The sequence below is a fragment of the Hyposmocoma kahamanoa genome, unplaced genomic scaffold (assembly GCF_003589595.1).
Source record: "Hyposmocoma kahamanoa isolate Upper Pololo Valley unplaced genomic scaffold, ASM358959v1 88, whole genome shotgun sequence".
NCBI lineage: Eukaryota > Metazoa > Arthropoda > Insecta > Lepidoptera > Cosmopterigidae > Hyposmocoma > Hyposmocoma kahamanoa.
The window spans coordinates 2,389,733-2,405,517 of record NW_020654466.1 but is presented as its reverse complement, the minus strand read 5'-3'; positions in this window follow the sequence as shown (position 1 = coordinate 2,405,517).

Here is a 15,785-nt window from a genome sequence, read left to right as displayed (position 1 = left end):
AAATTATCCACCTCTAAGGGTGGCTGATCACGCATGAACATTCATTTTTATGAATAGCGCATATTTCAATGAAACTTGGCGAGTAGATGTAATTCCACGTACTTTTGAGGTCGGTTTTTTTAGTACTCTGTACTGAGATTATTAATAATATCAAGTGACTGGACAAACAAGTCGTGTAGCTGGTGATAAGCTACACGTCTGTCCATGGCAGCGGCAGTGCCACTCAGAGCTTACATCGCAAAGAGTACTTAAATCGCAAAGATCTGAGGGGCACTGCCACTGCGCCTGTCACCCTGAGACATGCCAGGGTTAGGAATTTCAAGGGCCATAATTAAATTGTCAACCAAGAGTGGACAAAAATAAGTCAATTTGTTCAAATCACAAAGTGAGACCTGGTCGTAAATGGACGTCAAAAAAGCTTTACATTGAATGGCGTTTACGAGGCCGATAAGAGCATAGCTCTTTAAGTTAAAAGCCTAGCTTTTATCTTATATCCAAGAAAGCGAAAACCTTTCCCAGAAGCAGCAGGTATCAAAGAATGCATATAGAATCTTTGCGTTTTTACGCTCACATAAAATACTTATGAAAAGTAAATAAATCTTAAAAAACGAAATGAGTAATTCAGTTACTTTTTAGTTGTTTATATTTTTTTATTTTTTTTTTATTGTGACTCGGCAAAATGACTGCACCGCGCCTGATGGAAAGTGCGAATACAGTCCAGAGATGAGAGTAACGGATGGAAAACACAAATATCTTCACTCCGTCACTATCATTTTGCCGGTCTGGCCAAATGCTTCTTCACACTACGTTTGAAGGACCCGATGTTATAGAGGGGAGGGAATACATGCGCCGGGAGTTGGTTCCACAATTTGATGGTTCGGCATAAAAACGAATTGCCAAACTTTTTAGTGCGGGACGGTATTGAACTGACCGTCCATCTGTGGCAACGCAGTCCGGCACGGGTGGTCCGCTGATGGAAAGGAGAGGAAGGGATAAGGTTGAATAACTCTTCAGAGCACTCACCGTGGTACAGGCGATAGAATATATATATTTCTTACATTGAGTTTTCCTTTGACAAAACGTCTATATTTTTTACCAGGAATTTTACTTTCAAAGGACGACCTCGTAATGTCACTATAAGGGCTATGTTCCATGGGAAATGCGAACGTTAAAGCAGATTTTAAAAAATGTGAAATAGACTCACACTTCGTCACAATGTCACCTGGTCTGTGCGTTGCGTTTCTTTAAAAAATATCTATTCATTATATTTTTTCTGAGTGTTCGATCTTTGTATTAATAATTATAACAAACTAGTGGAGTAATTTCACAAAAAATAATTGAATATCAATTCAATAAAAATTTCATTAATACAGTGAATAGCGACATCTCTCGCCAGGACTGGTAGCTGTAAAGGTACTAACTGGGTGATAAATCTGTAATAGATTTCTCATAGGTGGCGCTACGACTAAAAAGTCGTTGAAAGACCAAGTACAAAGACACGACGCAAGTACATAGAGAAATTCGTGAGGTCCGTTGGTTCGTTCCGTGACTTAGTTGGTATAGCGTCTGGCACGGTATGCAAGAAGACGTCGGTTCGAATCCGACCGGATCGAAGGAATTTTTTCTGAGTGTTTTTTCTGAGTGTTCGATCTTTGTATTAATAATTATAACAAACTAGTGGAGTAATTTCACAAAAATAATTGAATATCAATTCAATAAAAATTTAATTAATATCTATTCACTCTAATTTTAAATAGATCCGAGCAATTCTTGTAAAGTACAGGAGCCGTATTCCATTACGTAGTCGTATACATTTGAAACGAAGAAGCAAAGCAATTTGACACCATTTCAGGCTCCCAATTAACGTCACCTGCATTTATCATACCCTTATGTTACTTACCATACCTCACTATACCTCATCGTACGCACAGGACGTAATCGTACGTCACCATTCGTCACGAAACATCGTGAAACTTCATCTTACTTTGTCTTATCTTAATTTGCCATACCTTTTCCACTGATCACCATCGTCATTACAGGCGTCTCTCAATGTACACTATTTCGCCCGGCTTACAGCTTGTCGCTTCCATCTGGTTAGAATGCGTCCTACACTGCGTTTGCTGAGCCGTGGTCTCCACTCCAGAATTCGTTTACCCTATCAATTATCGAGTCTTCGACAGATATGGCCAGCCCACTCCACTTCATCTCGCTTATTCTACGAGTTTTGTCGACAACCTTGGTTATCTGTCGAATAACCTCATTTGGAATCTTATCCTTCAGGAAAACTTTAAGTACAGCGCAGTGTTCCATAGATCGCTGATTAACTAGTGGATTAACCGTATCCACGACTGAGCTCCGTATGCCGTATGTCATTCGTGAACAACACACTGATTGTAAACTTCACTATTACGTTTCCACTCATAATACATTCTTCGCCTCGCATATATATCCCAACATCGCGTTCTAAGCATCACAGGCAAGAAAGTAATGTGCACATACACCACGTCAGTATTTTCTCAATTATGTTACGTATGATATCCTGCAAAATTGCCACGGCGACGTAGAATTTGCGTTACATGAGAATTCGTGCTCATTGTCGCAAATACGCAAGCAGGTGAGCGTGTGCTTGGAATTTAAAATTCTATTTGTAATGTGTGTTCTAATACTTAGAACATAACACAGAAGAACATTACACAGAATCATGGTTTAGACAACGACTGTGTGTTACATTTTGTATCTTGTTTTTGTAGCTTGTTAAGTTGATTTTTTTAAAAAAAACGATACATACCTGGCTCTCTCGGAAAGTTTTTTGTATTTTTTTTGTTTTTAAGTGGCAGTATTTCCCTTTACGAACTCTTTCACAAGGAACTCTACTGTTACAAAATGTTATCCCTATCTACCGACCCGAGAGAGACAGGGACTTCTGTGGAGGTTTAAAAACATTATTAAAAGCGAGGAAAGTATTCACTGTTTGTAAATAAACTAATAAATAACAAATAAAAATAAAAATAATATAATAAATTTCAATAATAAATAAATCTTTATTATATATTATAAAGTTATGCTATTGTAACCTAATTAAACTCAAACTTTCAAGTGACGATTCTGCTTATTATATGACACATTTTTATTTTGTGTCATTATTTGATAAATAACAATTCTAATTAATAATAGAAACCTAGGCCTACCTCTGCTCTTATTATTATCCCTAATAAAGGGTTCATATGTGTCATCTTCATCATTTTAATTTTATGACAAGTACCATATGAATGCAATAACTATTGAGTATTGATTACGGGCGTACCGGTAAGACACGTGTACATGGTCAAGAGCACGTCAAGCTTGACACTAAAGGCTTAAATTTATCTCTATGCCGCTTGCAATAAGAACGGTCCAAGTGTCAAGCTTGATGTGCTCTTGATTGTATAGCGGCGTCCAAGTCCCGTCCAAGACCCGGACTTGGTTATGGCCTCGCCGGGGCTTGTAGCCTCTTCGCAGCTACCACATCTTAGTAGCAGTCTGGACGAGGGCCAAAGGAGAGCCTCACGCCATCGCTTACATTTATATAGTGTTTGCTTATCTGCTGGTAGAAAGGTAGCTTTTCAATAGCGAGGTCCACGATTTCTACGTTACGTACTTTTTTATAAATGGTTACTAGTAATGTCCTTCCCCCGGTAAAAATAAACATCGTAATGAAACATGCCAGTCGAAGTCCCACGTGTGAAGTTCCCAACCCGCATTGAACCAGCGCGACAAGCTATTCATTCAATCATCCACTCATTAATTTATTCATTTATTGCCAGACTGGGATCCCGGAGTGGAACCCGTCGGCCAAACTTAGGTTGGACCGGGGGCCCTTCCGTCCCCCATGCCAAGGAGGCGCTACACTTGGTGTTCCAGGGTGAAATATGGTATACTCTTTACCCAAGTAACTGTTGAGATTGTGGCCATCCGCTTCACCCTCCCTTTACATGTTTTTAATTTATGGCTGCTAATAAATGGAAAAACGTTCATACAGCGGCGCCCTGTTCCACTTTAAATGTGGACTTTTTCAACATCAGGAGATTTCGCTCTAAACTGAATGACGTTCATCACCATCTCGAGAGGTCCAAGCCGGCTTTATTTTTCCTGACGGAGACCCAGATATCTACCCCGTCTGACGTATCGTACCTAATGTACCCCGGATACAGTCTGGAATACAAGGTTGTTTCTCGGGCTGGTGTGTACATGTACGTTCGGGATGATATCTGCTGTCGCCGTCTTGGCAGTTTCGAAGACAGGGACCTGTCTCTACTCTGGGCGCGTGTTAATTACGGGGGCCACATCTATATCTACGCGTGCCTGTACAGATCTCATAGCGGAGATTCGGAAACTGACCGACTCTTAACCGCTCACGCGATGCGCTCATCCTACCGCAAAATGGCGGGTATTTGGTTTCGCAAAACAAAAAAGGATTCAGTTTAAATCATAGATTTAGTATATAGGTAGCCATAGATTGGCAATGCAAGTGAAAGAGCGTTAGTGTATACTATACGTGTATACGTATGTTAGAGCCAGATGGGTAGACGAGACCACTTCATTATACGCTATGAGCCTGTATGAACCTAGGGTCAGCTGACAACGAAACAAATTTCGTTTATTTTTGAAAAATAATTTGTTTTAAAATGTGAAATAGTGTTAAGCGGACGTTTATGAGTCTGGTAACGTGTTCAGTACCCGGATGTAACTCATCTAAAAAGGAAAACTCGAATTCTACATTTCACATATAAGTACTATTTAAATTTTTACCTGTATAGAACTACCACAAAAGTTTTTTACATAAGTATATCCGTAACAGTATAGCATCCAAGTGCATTAATAACCCCAATGTATACGAATTCAATTAAAAAATATATCAAATACGTGAATTTCTGAAATTCATTACCCCACTTTCATAGAGATTGACACAATCGATAATATATTATCGAGATGTCATTAACTGAAAAAAAAGAAAGGCAAAGGCGTGGCTTGCATACAGCCGAAATCATCTTCACACTTAATATTATTAAATCAGAAATTTCTGGTTTTAGTACTTTATATTAAATTAATATTGCATTAGTGCGTTATTTTTTGTCTACATTAAAACGAAAATTTCTTTTAATAACGTAGTTGAGGCACCCATTTTTTTTGTGTTAATTATTGTTGTTGATTTAGATTTCCTCAAAACATTGAAGTACGACAGATGCTAAAGAGAGAAGACTGGGTTCCCAAAAAGTTTTCAAAAATATGTAGGTAGCAAACACTTTGAGGAAAAATGCTTTTCCTGTAGAGGCAAGCAAAGAGTAAAGCTACGTTCTGGTTCTGTACCCACATTATTCATGCCGGGTATGTCTTACAATTAATTGATTTTTGTGTAGTACTATTATTAGTGTTCTCTTAGTCGTGTTCTGTTCCAAAATACGATAGTCATATAGGATCACTTGTGTGTCCATCTGTTGTATTGTTTTAATTATTTTATTTTATATTTAATTAATGAATCAATAATTAATTAGTTAATTAACGTCTCGGCGCTTTACGATAAGATGTTTTGGTGAATACGACGAAGTTAAATGCCGGTGTAATATGTTAATCGATATTAAAGTTAAATCAGTGGATGGCGTAATACTATTTATCTTGCACACATGGTCTCGTCTCCAATACTTCAGGGCCAATCTATGGATATACTAAATCTATGGTTTAAATACAATTTATTAAAAATAAAAAATATTATTCTGCATTGCTAAATAAATACCCTCCGTACTACAACAAAAACATCTCAAATAAAATGCAGTAATACACCGCAAATCCCGCACTTAAAAAGCACTAATGAAATTTTTGGTGTACTTGGGTAAATATGATAATATTCCGTTTGAGTGGTTCTAATGTTTACCATGAAATTACTCCTTAAAGTATAGTTTATAAACATTTATATTTAGGGTAAACTTAAAAAACGCAACTTACGGTATGTTTTCAATAAATAAACACCGACATCACCAGCCCAAACAATAACACACACGATTGTCATGACGTATTTATGAAGTTGTTTTTTTTTTTTAAATGACAGACCCAGGCATTAAAAACTTTATGGTTTGCTAGAGTAGTTACCGAAATAGCAATTAGTATTAGTTCTTTTACCTGTCATAACTTCGATATCCGATAAATCAGTATAAAATCATCACCGGCACCTCTAAGTGTGGTATGCTTCCAGAGACGCATGAATCGCGTGAGCGGTTAAGGTGCGTCCAAAATGGACTCGACGAAATCCTGCAACAGCTTTCCTCAGCGGAGGTGTTGATTCTCGGCGACTTTAACGCCCACCACATGGAGTAGTTAGGATAAGCACGTACCGATTATACAGGAAGAGCTGTGCGCGACTTTGCCGCTGACAATGACCTCACACAATTAGTCGATGGTCCAACCAGAGTACCGGATATTGAAGGTCATACCCCTGGTTTGCTGGACCTAATGCTGACGTCTCACCTAGACGGCATTCGGGTGTCCCGCCATACCTACTTGGGAACATCTGATGATCTACTGATCCGTTCTTAGACTGTTGCGTTAGGCACCAAGGACCCACAAACTTCCAAATTGAAGCAGAAATTTAACGCTGCCTCCAGGTTCTGCAAAAGGGAAATTACCGCTGCAAATTTTGCGCACACGTGCAAAATTGGCGAAAAACTAGTGGGCCATCTATCGGGTAGCCGTGCCTTCTGGTCCCTCGCCAAGGTTGTTCAGGGAAACTTCTGTCGAGTCACACTACCACCATTGCGCAAGCCTGATGTTTCACTGGCTCATTCCGCTAAAGAGAAAACCGATCTCCTATGTTCTCTTTTTGCGTCGAACTCAAGTCTTGACGACGAAGGTAACTCACCGTTTATTATCCCGCGGTGTAAGTACGTAATGCCCGAAATTCGCTTCACGCAAAATGCGGTACGGTGTGCTCTTTTTGCCCTCGACATCAAGAAGTCCAGTGGGCCCGATGGCGTTCCCGCTATTGTGATTAGGACGTGCGCTCCCGAGTTGGTTCCGGTCTTAACGCGCCTTTTCTCGTTTTCGTACCACTCAGGTAAAATCCCGTCTTCATGGAAGATAGTGCAGGCTTGAGTTATATTATATCTCTTCCATTAAAAAAATAAATATAAAAGATTAATTAACCTAGTAGAAACCAAGAAAACATTAAATTATCTAAAATAGAACGTTTTCATTCTACTCGCATGCAATAGATCCTGCCTACCCAATCTATTCCTATTTATACCTAAACTTCTCACAATTAACTTTACTCAACCGATTTATTACCCTAACTTCCGCGTAACATACCTCCTAGATATATAATTCAGGTTACATCTCGAGAGTTCGAGATGTAACCGGAATTATAAAATATGTGAAAAAGTACAATAAACCAAGTTTTGAAGATTGTCCCTGTTTATATTTACAAAAGTACCTCTCGCTACGCATCCTAAGCTACGCCCCAGCTTACAATAGCCTGCGTTCACCACATACCCAAGAAGGGTGACAGTACAGACCTGTCCAACTATTAGAGCGATAACCTCCTTACTCTCCAAGGTGATGGAGCGTGTGGTAAACAACCAGCTCTTAGATTACGTCGAGGATCCCCAATTTATTAACGACCGCCATTATGGCTTTCGCTCGTAGTGTTGGTGATCTTCTTGTGTATCTCACGCACCATTGGGCAGCTGCCATCGATAGCAAGGGGGAAGCAATGGCCGTGAGCATAGACATCGCTAAGGCTTTTGATCGGGTCTGGCACAAGGCACTTCTGTCAAAGCTACCATCTTACGGGCTTCCAAAAGGGCTGTGCACTTGGATCGCCAGCTTCCTGTCTGAGCGGAGCATAAAAGTTGCTACCGACAGGTTGTGCTCGGACACCATGCTCATCAACGCCGGCGTTCCGCAAGGATCTGTGCTATCACAAACCCTGTTCATCCTACATATCAAATATATGTTATCAACTAGTATTTCATTGCTATGCAGATGACAATACCGGTGTTGCCTATTATACAGGTTGCCCAAATATGCCCCACCAGCAAGTGGAACAAAACAGACGGCAACTTGTGTCGAAAATCGAGACTTCTTTGGAGCAGGTCTCAGAATAGGGCCAACAGAATCTAGTACGATTTAACCCCGCAAAGACACAAGTGTGCGCGTTTACCGCTAAAAAATCCTCATTCGTAACAGCGCCAAAGTTCCAGAATACTGCCCTTAGCATCTCAAAGAGGATTGGGATACTTGGAGTCGACATCACGAACGAAGTCCAATTCCGGAGTCATTTGAAGAGCAAAACCACACTGGCTTCAAAAAAGCTCGGAGTGCTCAATAGAGCGAAGCAGTACTTCTCTCCAGGTCACCGACTTTTGTTACATAAAAACAAGTACGGCCCCATATGGAGTATTGCTCGCATCTCTGGGCAGGCGCTCCCAAATACCAGCTTGATACACTTGACTGCATCCAACGTAGGGCTGTTCGTATTATCGATGACCCCAAACTCACAGACGGTATGGAGCCCCTTAGTCTACGTTGGCTCTCTGTGTGAGGTTTGTGTGGGAGTGCTCTGAGGAACTTTTCGAACTGGTGCCACCGTCTCGTTTCTACCATCGCACCTCCCGCCAAAGGAGTATAGTACATCCCCACATCTTAGATGCCTGGCATTGTATGACCACGCGGGCATTACGTTCGTTTCCTCCTCGAATCTGCAAGGTGTGGAAAGATCTGGAGTATTCCCTTTGCGCTATGACACGGGGTTCTTCAAAAAGCGTGTTTACAGGGCTCTCAAAGGCTGGCAATGCATAGGCAGTTCATCTGATGTTGCAAATGTCCATGGGCGACGATGACCACCTCCTATCAAATGGCTCGTCTGCTCGTTTGCCTCCTTCATTACATAAAAAAACCATTCAGTCACTCATTCATTCATTCATTCATTCAGTCATTTATTTATTCATTCACTTATTTATTTATTTACTTATCTAGTTTTTACATCGATACCTGTACGTTTTACATTGGTAAAGGTGTTTAGCTAGATGCACAACTATTTAAAGATGAAACACAGCTTGCATTAAATTGAGCAGAATAGCCTTAATATTACAGTGTATTATACAAAGAAAAAAGAACAAACTGAATATAACGACAAAATATGACAATCAGAATAAAAAATGTAAAGGTTTAGTGTAATATAAATTTTTGCAATTAATGCTACGAATACTGCTAGTTTACTAATTGCTAAGGATTGCCTTACGGAGACCGGTTATTGAGTCCAAGAAAATATCTACTGATGCACTATACTCATTGTGTAGTCTGGACAGACGGCTGACTGGTGAGTTGAGACCCAATTTACTTCTGTGTAGTGGTGATAGAAGAGAAACTATCTTTTTACGGGGCTACGAATGGGGAATGCTTAGTTTGAACATTGATGTCAGTTGTGGGCTGCTAATCCTGTTAGTAAATAACTTGTGAAGGAAGGCTAGGTAAAATAGATCTCTGCACTTTTCAAGTGAGATCATTTTGACTATGGTCTAAACTCTCTTCTTACTGGTGACACGTAACTTTGAAATGCTAAGCACTACAAAGTTAGGCAATATATTCACGGTAATGAAATTTGAAGGTCTCTTACATATTTACAATAATATTCTACATAAGTTTTTATATCTTTCTTTCTCATTTATTAAATTAAAACCTACATGTCGGAAACGGTTATGAGCACGGTCGAAAAACTGCGAGACAGAGGCGCCACCTGCAGGTTGCAGAGTGTATCACGCGCTCCCTCTACCAGTGGACCTCGACGTAGTCTGTTTAGGGACCAGTGGTGGTAGACGAGAGAGGACACAGTGATGGTTAGGACTCTCGGGCTGCACACACTCTACCTAGAAATTGTCTTATGTTTCGCGTAGTGTCTAATTTGATCATTAAAATTAATAGAAAGGACAAGTTCGATTTCAAAGTGACTAAAATATACAGTGTTACCATTAAACGTAATCTCATTGCATAATTCCTAAATCTGCCCAAACGATGTCTGAAGATTCAGTTCTAAACCCTGATATTACCGACATATATATCTATTGACGTGTTTTCGATTCAATTCCTGAACCAATTAGTTAAGGGTAGCAATCCCTGTCTACACCGTGAATACGTTTTTGTTTCACCAAGATGCAAAAAAATCAATCTTCATGAAAACAATCAATCTGCCTAAACCGTAACGGAATTTTATCAAACGTTAAAACAACAACTGAGCTGCTTTTTCGCTTAGTGTTTGCTTCTGAAAGATTTGTAAATTTATTCCGCGTATCTTTTAGGTCATGTCACGACTCGTACATCCGCAATGAATATCAGCATCGATGGTACTGATGCTGACGCGGATATTTTAATATATCTAATATTCGCAACAACCCTGGTCATGACTATAATAATTTAAGTAATAAACAGCGCTCAGGTGGGCACGGACGGACCTCTGTTCAGAACGCTTCTGGACACTTTCGTCAGCTGTAGGTGAGAATTTAAACCAGGAGCACTTTGTCTCCTATAGAGAGGACAGTAATTTGATGTTAAGTGTGTATATCGTATTAACGGCACAAAAAACCCTTTCTATTGGGGAAAAAGGGAAAACTTCAACATTGCGATGTTTATGTATTGGTGGTCAGATAATTAAATTAAAATTAAATTTTAGAGGTGAAATATTTTCTTCAAATTTAAATGGAAGCGATACTGTGATACCTTTTTTCTACCAAAAAAAGAATCCTCAAAATCAGTTCACAAAAATATCGGAGTAAACGCATAACATACACACTATAGTTATTTATTATGCAAGGCTGCAAAGTTGTTGTTTCACGCGAGTGCTTATATTGAAACCTGAACAAGCGAAGGAAGCAAAAATATAGTTTCAAAAATAGAATCGAGACGCAAAACAACTTTGAAGCCGAGCGAAACACACAACTTTTCACCTCACTATAGCGAGGAAAATAGTAGACGAAAGAAAAACAGTAGAACTACAACAAATCAGTTTTATTCCTTCATACGTCAATAATAATTTAATAATTAAAATTAGTTATAGTTGTCAGTTTAATGTCAACAATAATAAAAGTAGAATATACCAACGGATTTTATTAATCGCGTAGTTGAACGTGTCATTATGATTTTTTTTTCATAAAAAAAGTTAGAAAAAGTTAAGTGCACCACAGTCCATCTTCAAGTTCAAATTTCAAAAAGCTTTTCCACGTTAGTGTGGAAAAAACGCTTTTGCGCCCAGATTTCTAATGAGAAAGAAACCCTTTCCGAGCTTTTTTGAAATCTATTAAAAATCGGGTTTTGTTGTTTCATATGTGCACACAAAATGCATAATTATATTGCAATATTGCTAGACTGCGTGAATAACATACGATACATACATACACACGATATCAGCTATATCCAGATCTTGCGTGTTGCGTCTTTCCTTCAGATAGAAGCGTGCTCCGCAGCTTCCAGCGCCTTTTCCTGTAGTAGCGATATAATTCCCACGAGCAAAAGGTCATACCAACAACATATACGAGTAGGGTACGCTAGATAAGGGTGGTGGAAATTAATGTCTCATACTCCATTCCAAGTCAACCTGCGTCTTTACTACTTTCTTATTAATTGGAGTATAAATTATCGTTCTTTATGTAGAATCTGTGGGAGTACATGCTAAATTGAGGATTCTTTGTTCTCGCCGGCAAGGATGGTAATTTGGTCTGGAGTATATTGTGATTTGGTTGGCCTGTAATGTGGCGAGAGTGATGGAGTTTTCGGGGTCGTTAAGGACTTCTGACAAACAAAATTCTTTACGAGTAGTCAACATTTGCAGAAAATCTTAACAAAGGCAATTTGGGATTTAACGCAAAATCGATCATCTTTTGAGGGAACTACGAAATGCTTATAGGTTGTTATGGCAGTGTAATATGAAAACCAAGCTTAAAACGTGTGACCTGAAGACAATAATCGTGTAGTTCCATGTTAGAGTCTAAAATGTGAGAATCGTGATAAATACAGCACAAGATTGCGCACTTCTCGTTCATGAATCACACAGTACAGCTCTGCTTCTTATACTACTTACGTCATGCATTTTCTCGCGATTTCACGGCGGCAACGGTGGTTTCAGAACGCCCCAATTACGCCGCGGCTTTGATAAATGATGCAGATAAGTACTGCATTACGAGCTTTATACGAACGCACCCGAGCGTTCAGATACCTTTACTTCCAGCTTTTTTCCTTATTTTTGTTTTACAACAGTTCTAAGATGTTATGTTCCACGGCCAATAACGTTTTTTCTATTTACATACAGAATATTTCCAACCCAATTTAATAACGCGAAATTATTTTGCTTTTCTGTTCGTACAGGAATTAGTGAGATAAAGACGAAATTTATAGTTTCAGAAACTGCTAACTCGTGTTTGTAGTCGTGCTTATCTGGACTTTACGGCTAGACTTGATTCCAAAGCAAGCTAATACTCTTACAGATAAAAGACGATCAGCATGATATGATATAGGTTGTGAATGCATGTAGCATAAAATAGGTTTCAGGAGCATACCTTAGGGAACACATGTACCTATGATTTATATTCTGATTTAATGAATTGTTCTTCTTCTTAGTGTGCCGCTTCTCTAGGTTGGCGACCATCATGGTTATTCTTTTTTGAAGCTGCCGCACGAAAGAGGGAACATGTGTTAAGGCGGAACCAGTCTCTCAGATTCTTCAATCACGATGTTTTCTTTCTGCCACGACTACGCTTTTGTTGTATTTTCCCCTGCAAGGAGTTGAAGAATCCGGTATCTATTGCCCACGTAATGACGTGACCAAAATACTGAAGCTTCCTTTTCTTTACAATTTTGAGTATTTCCACCTCTTTTCTCATTCGGCGAAGAACCTCAACATTGGTGACTTTTTGTACCCATGATATGCCAAGCATACGATTGTACAGCCACATCTCAAAGAACTCCAGTTTTGAGCATAATGCTGAGGTCAAGGTCTAACACTCCATATCAAACAGCAAGATATTAAAGACATAACAGCGGATCAAACGCATGTGGAGGTTAAGGTTGAACCCTCTACAAAACACAATCTTTTTTTAAGAATTAGAGAACTGCAATTGACAAAGTGAAATCATTCAAATTTATAGAATAGAATAGAATAGAATACATTTATTACAAAACACCACAACACAATAATAAACAGTAAAAATTAAAAGTAAAAAAAAATTAAAATAAAACAGAACTAAATTAAACTTAAAACAAACTAAATTAAAACAATCAGAAAATGAATAACAAAAAAAAGAAAACTAAATAAAATTAATTAAAAATAAAATCTTGGCAATAAATAATTATTCGATCATAAAACTGGTCAACACTATTGCTGTACGAAGTAGATGTTATGTGTGCGGCTGTGGCGTATGTAATAGGATCCACTCAGCTAATGTCACCGCCGGGACAAGGCTGTGACGCTGATTTTCAGTGGACCCTAAAACCGAGTGAGTACCGGACGTGTGTGTCGCGTTTAAACTAAAATAAATTACGTATATATTTCTATAATGTAGTATGGTGTGTTCTCTTATATTTATAAAATACTTAAATAATTCATTTGATACATATATCAAACATAATTATTATAATTTCAAACATAGTATTTCGTTCTTCTATATAGTCATTATCATTAATCGTATATCTCACTGCTGAGCACGAGTCCAATGTGGATTGGAGACTTCATAAGTCTTTTGTAAACTTTTAGCACTGTTAAAGCAAGTATTTATTTATATTGGAATAAAACCCAGGACCTCTTATTAGACAACTGTTCTTCCAACTACGTTATCAGTTTGTATCAAACGGAGCTTTAAATTGACTTTCGTTATCTCAAAGCTTATTCAGCTCTATATTTATAGCTTAACTTCTAATAAAATTCAGTTCTAAAAGTTTAACAAAAAGAACTGTGCAATTCAAGCAAGTTTCTCGCTATACGTGACTCACTGACAAGATTAATCCTGGTTAAACCGGTAAAAACTACCTCGAGCAAATAAAAACCAGTCTCGAAGTTTCGCCTCTTAATAAAGAAGTAAAAATACAGTGTTAATTTTAAAAAGTGGCTGGTATGTTGTTGGACAAAGGGAGGCCTGAATGGGTCGAAAAAAGGTATTTTATTGTTTTAAAAAAGGTCTGTTAACTTGGGGAAGATATCGTATTTATCTTCTCCGTACCTCTTTAATTTAGAAATTATAATGAGACTTGTTAGTTCCGATCCAGAGTTTATTGCTCAAGCGGTTAGATGAGGAGCTCCTGAGTTCGATTCCCGATAGAAATAATTTGACATTTTTTAACATTTAACATTACCTATAACTAGAACGGAAATGGAATATAAGTCCGTTTCTAAAGTAACACTATATTTATGGAATACCGCAGGGTAGCATTTTGGGACCCTCAATCTTCCTAATATATATTAAGGACAATATTTTATAAAGAATCCTATCACCCAATGGCGTTGCATGCGGACGATTGTACAATCATATAACCTAATGTAAATTAAATAAATTACAGCTTCAATTCATTAATAAAATGGTTTCAAGAAAATTAGTTCAAAATGAAACTTATAAAACAACACTCATCAATTTTAGGTTAAAAAAAAATAGCGAGCAAGATTAACATAGAATACAAAGGGACGCACACCGGAGACGCAAATATAAAAAACGTTTTTTAGTATACTGATTGATGACAAAAAAAGCTGAAAGCACAATTAGAGCGTATTTGAGTATTTGCACTAAACTCGACACTTATGACATATACATATACATGCTTAGCAAAGTTGTAGACAGAAACTCGGTTCTTCAACATATTATGATTATAGGAAATGAAACTATTTTTCCGGATTTAAATCGCATATATTTGTTTTTTCATGGTCACGGTTGACTTAGGTGGTACAGTCATCAGCCAGTTATGTCTATTATTAATGCTAATAAATAGAAATTATAATAATTTAAAACATTAATTAGTACTGCAATCTTATGTCTGTTTGGGATTTTTCATCAGAGGAAATACTGGATCCCAAACTGGTGGTACGGCGAAACCAGTTTCCCTGTTGAAATTAGGATGTTTTTTTTCAATTTCAATGACCTCTCGCAGCATCCTGGGTAGATAACGGACTTCTTTTGCAATGACATGGGGTTTGTCAAACTTCATTAAATGTGTAGATTTATGATATGCCATGCTCGCAGACTGCAGACTTGTTTAAGCGACGGTGTTTGACATCAGCTATATGTTCTTTGACGCGGGTACAAATACTTCGCTTCGTTTGTTCAATATAAGAGAGACCGCACTCACAGTCAAACTTGCAAACTCCTGCATCCTATAAGGAGACGTTACATGTCACGGGTCTCAGGAACAGAGAATTCTTTCTCAGGGGCTTGAAATAGGTCTTGATAGATGCACGCCTGAGGACTCTTCCGATCTTGTCTATAACACCCCTCACGTAAAGTAAAATAGCATGTCTTCGCCCGACTGTTGGTGGTTTCACACGAGGCCTGCGGCAAAAAAACAAAATATATACGCTATTTAAATCCGAAAACATAGTTTCATCTCCTACGTGTAATAATCGCGAAAACCTAAGAACTCGATATATTATGGCTATGTTGCTCGCATACCAAGATCGAATATTCTGTGGAAATGTAACTAATATGAATTCAGTTTTCAAGGCACAAAAAAGATGTATCAGAGCAATTTATCGATTGAAAAGAACAGATAGCTGCAAAACATATTTTAAA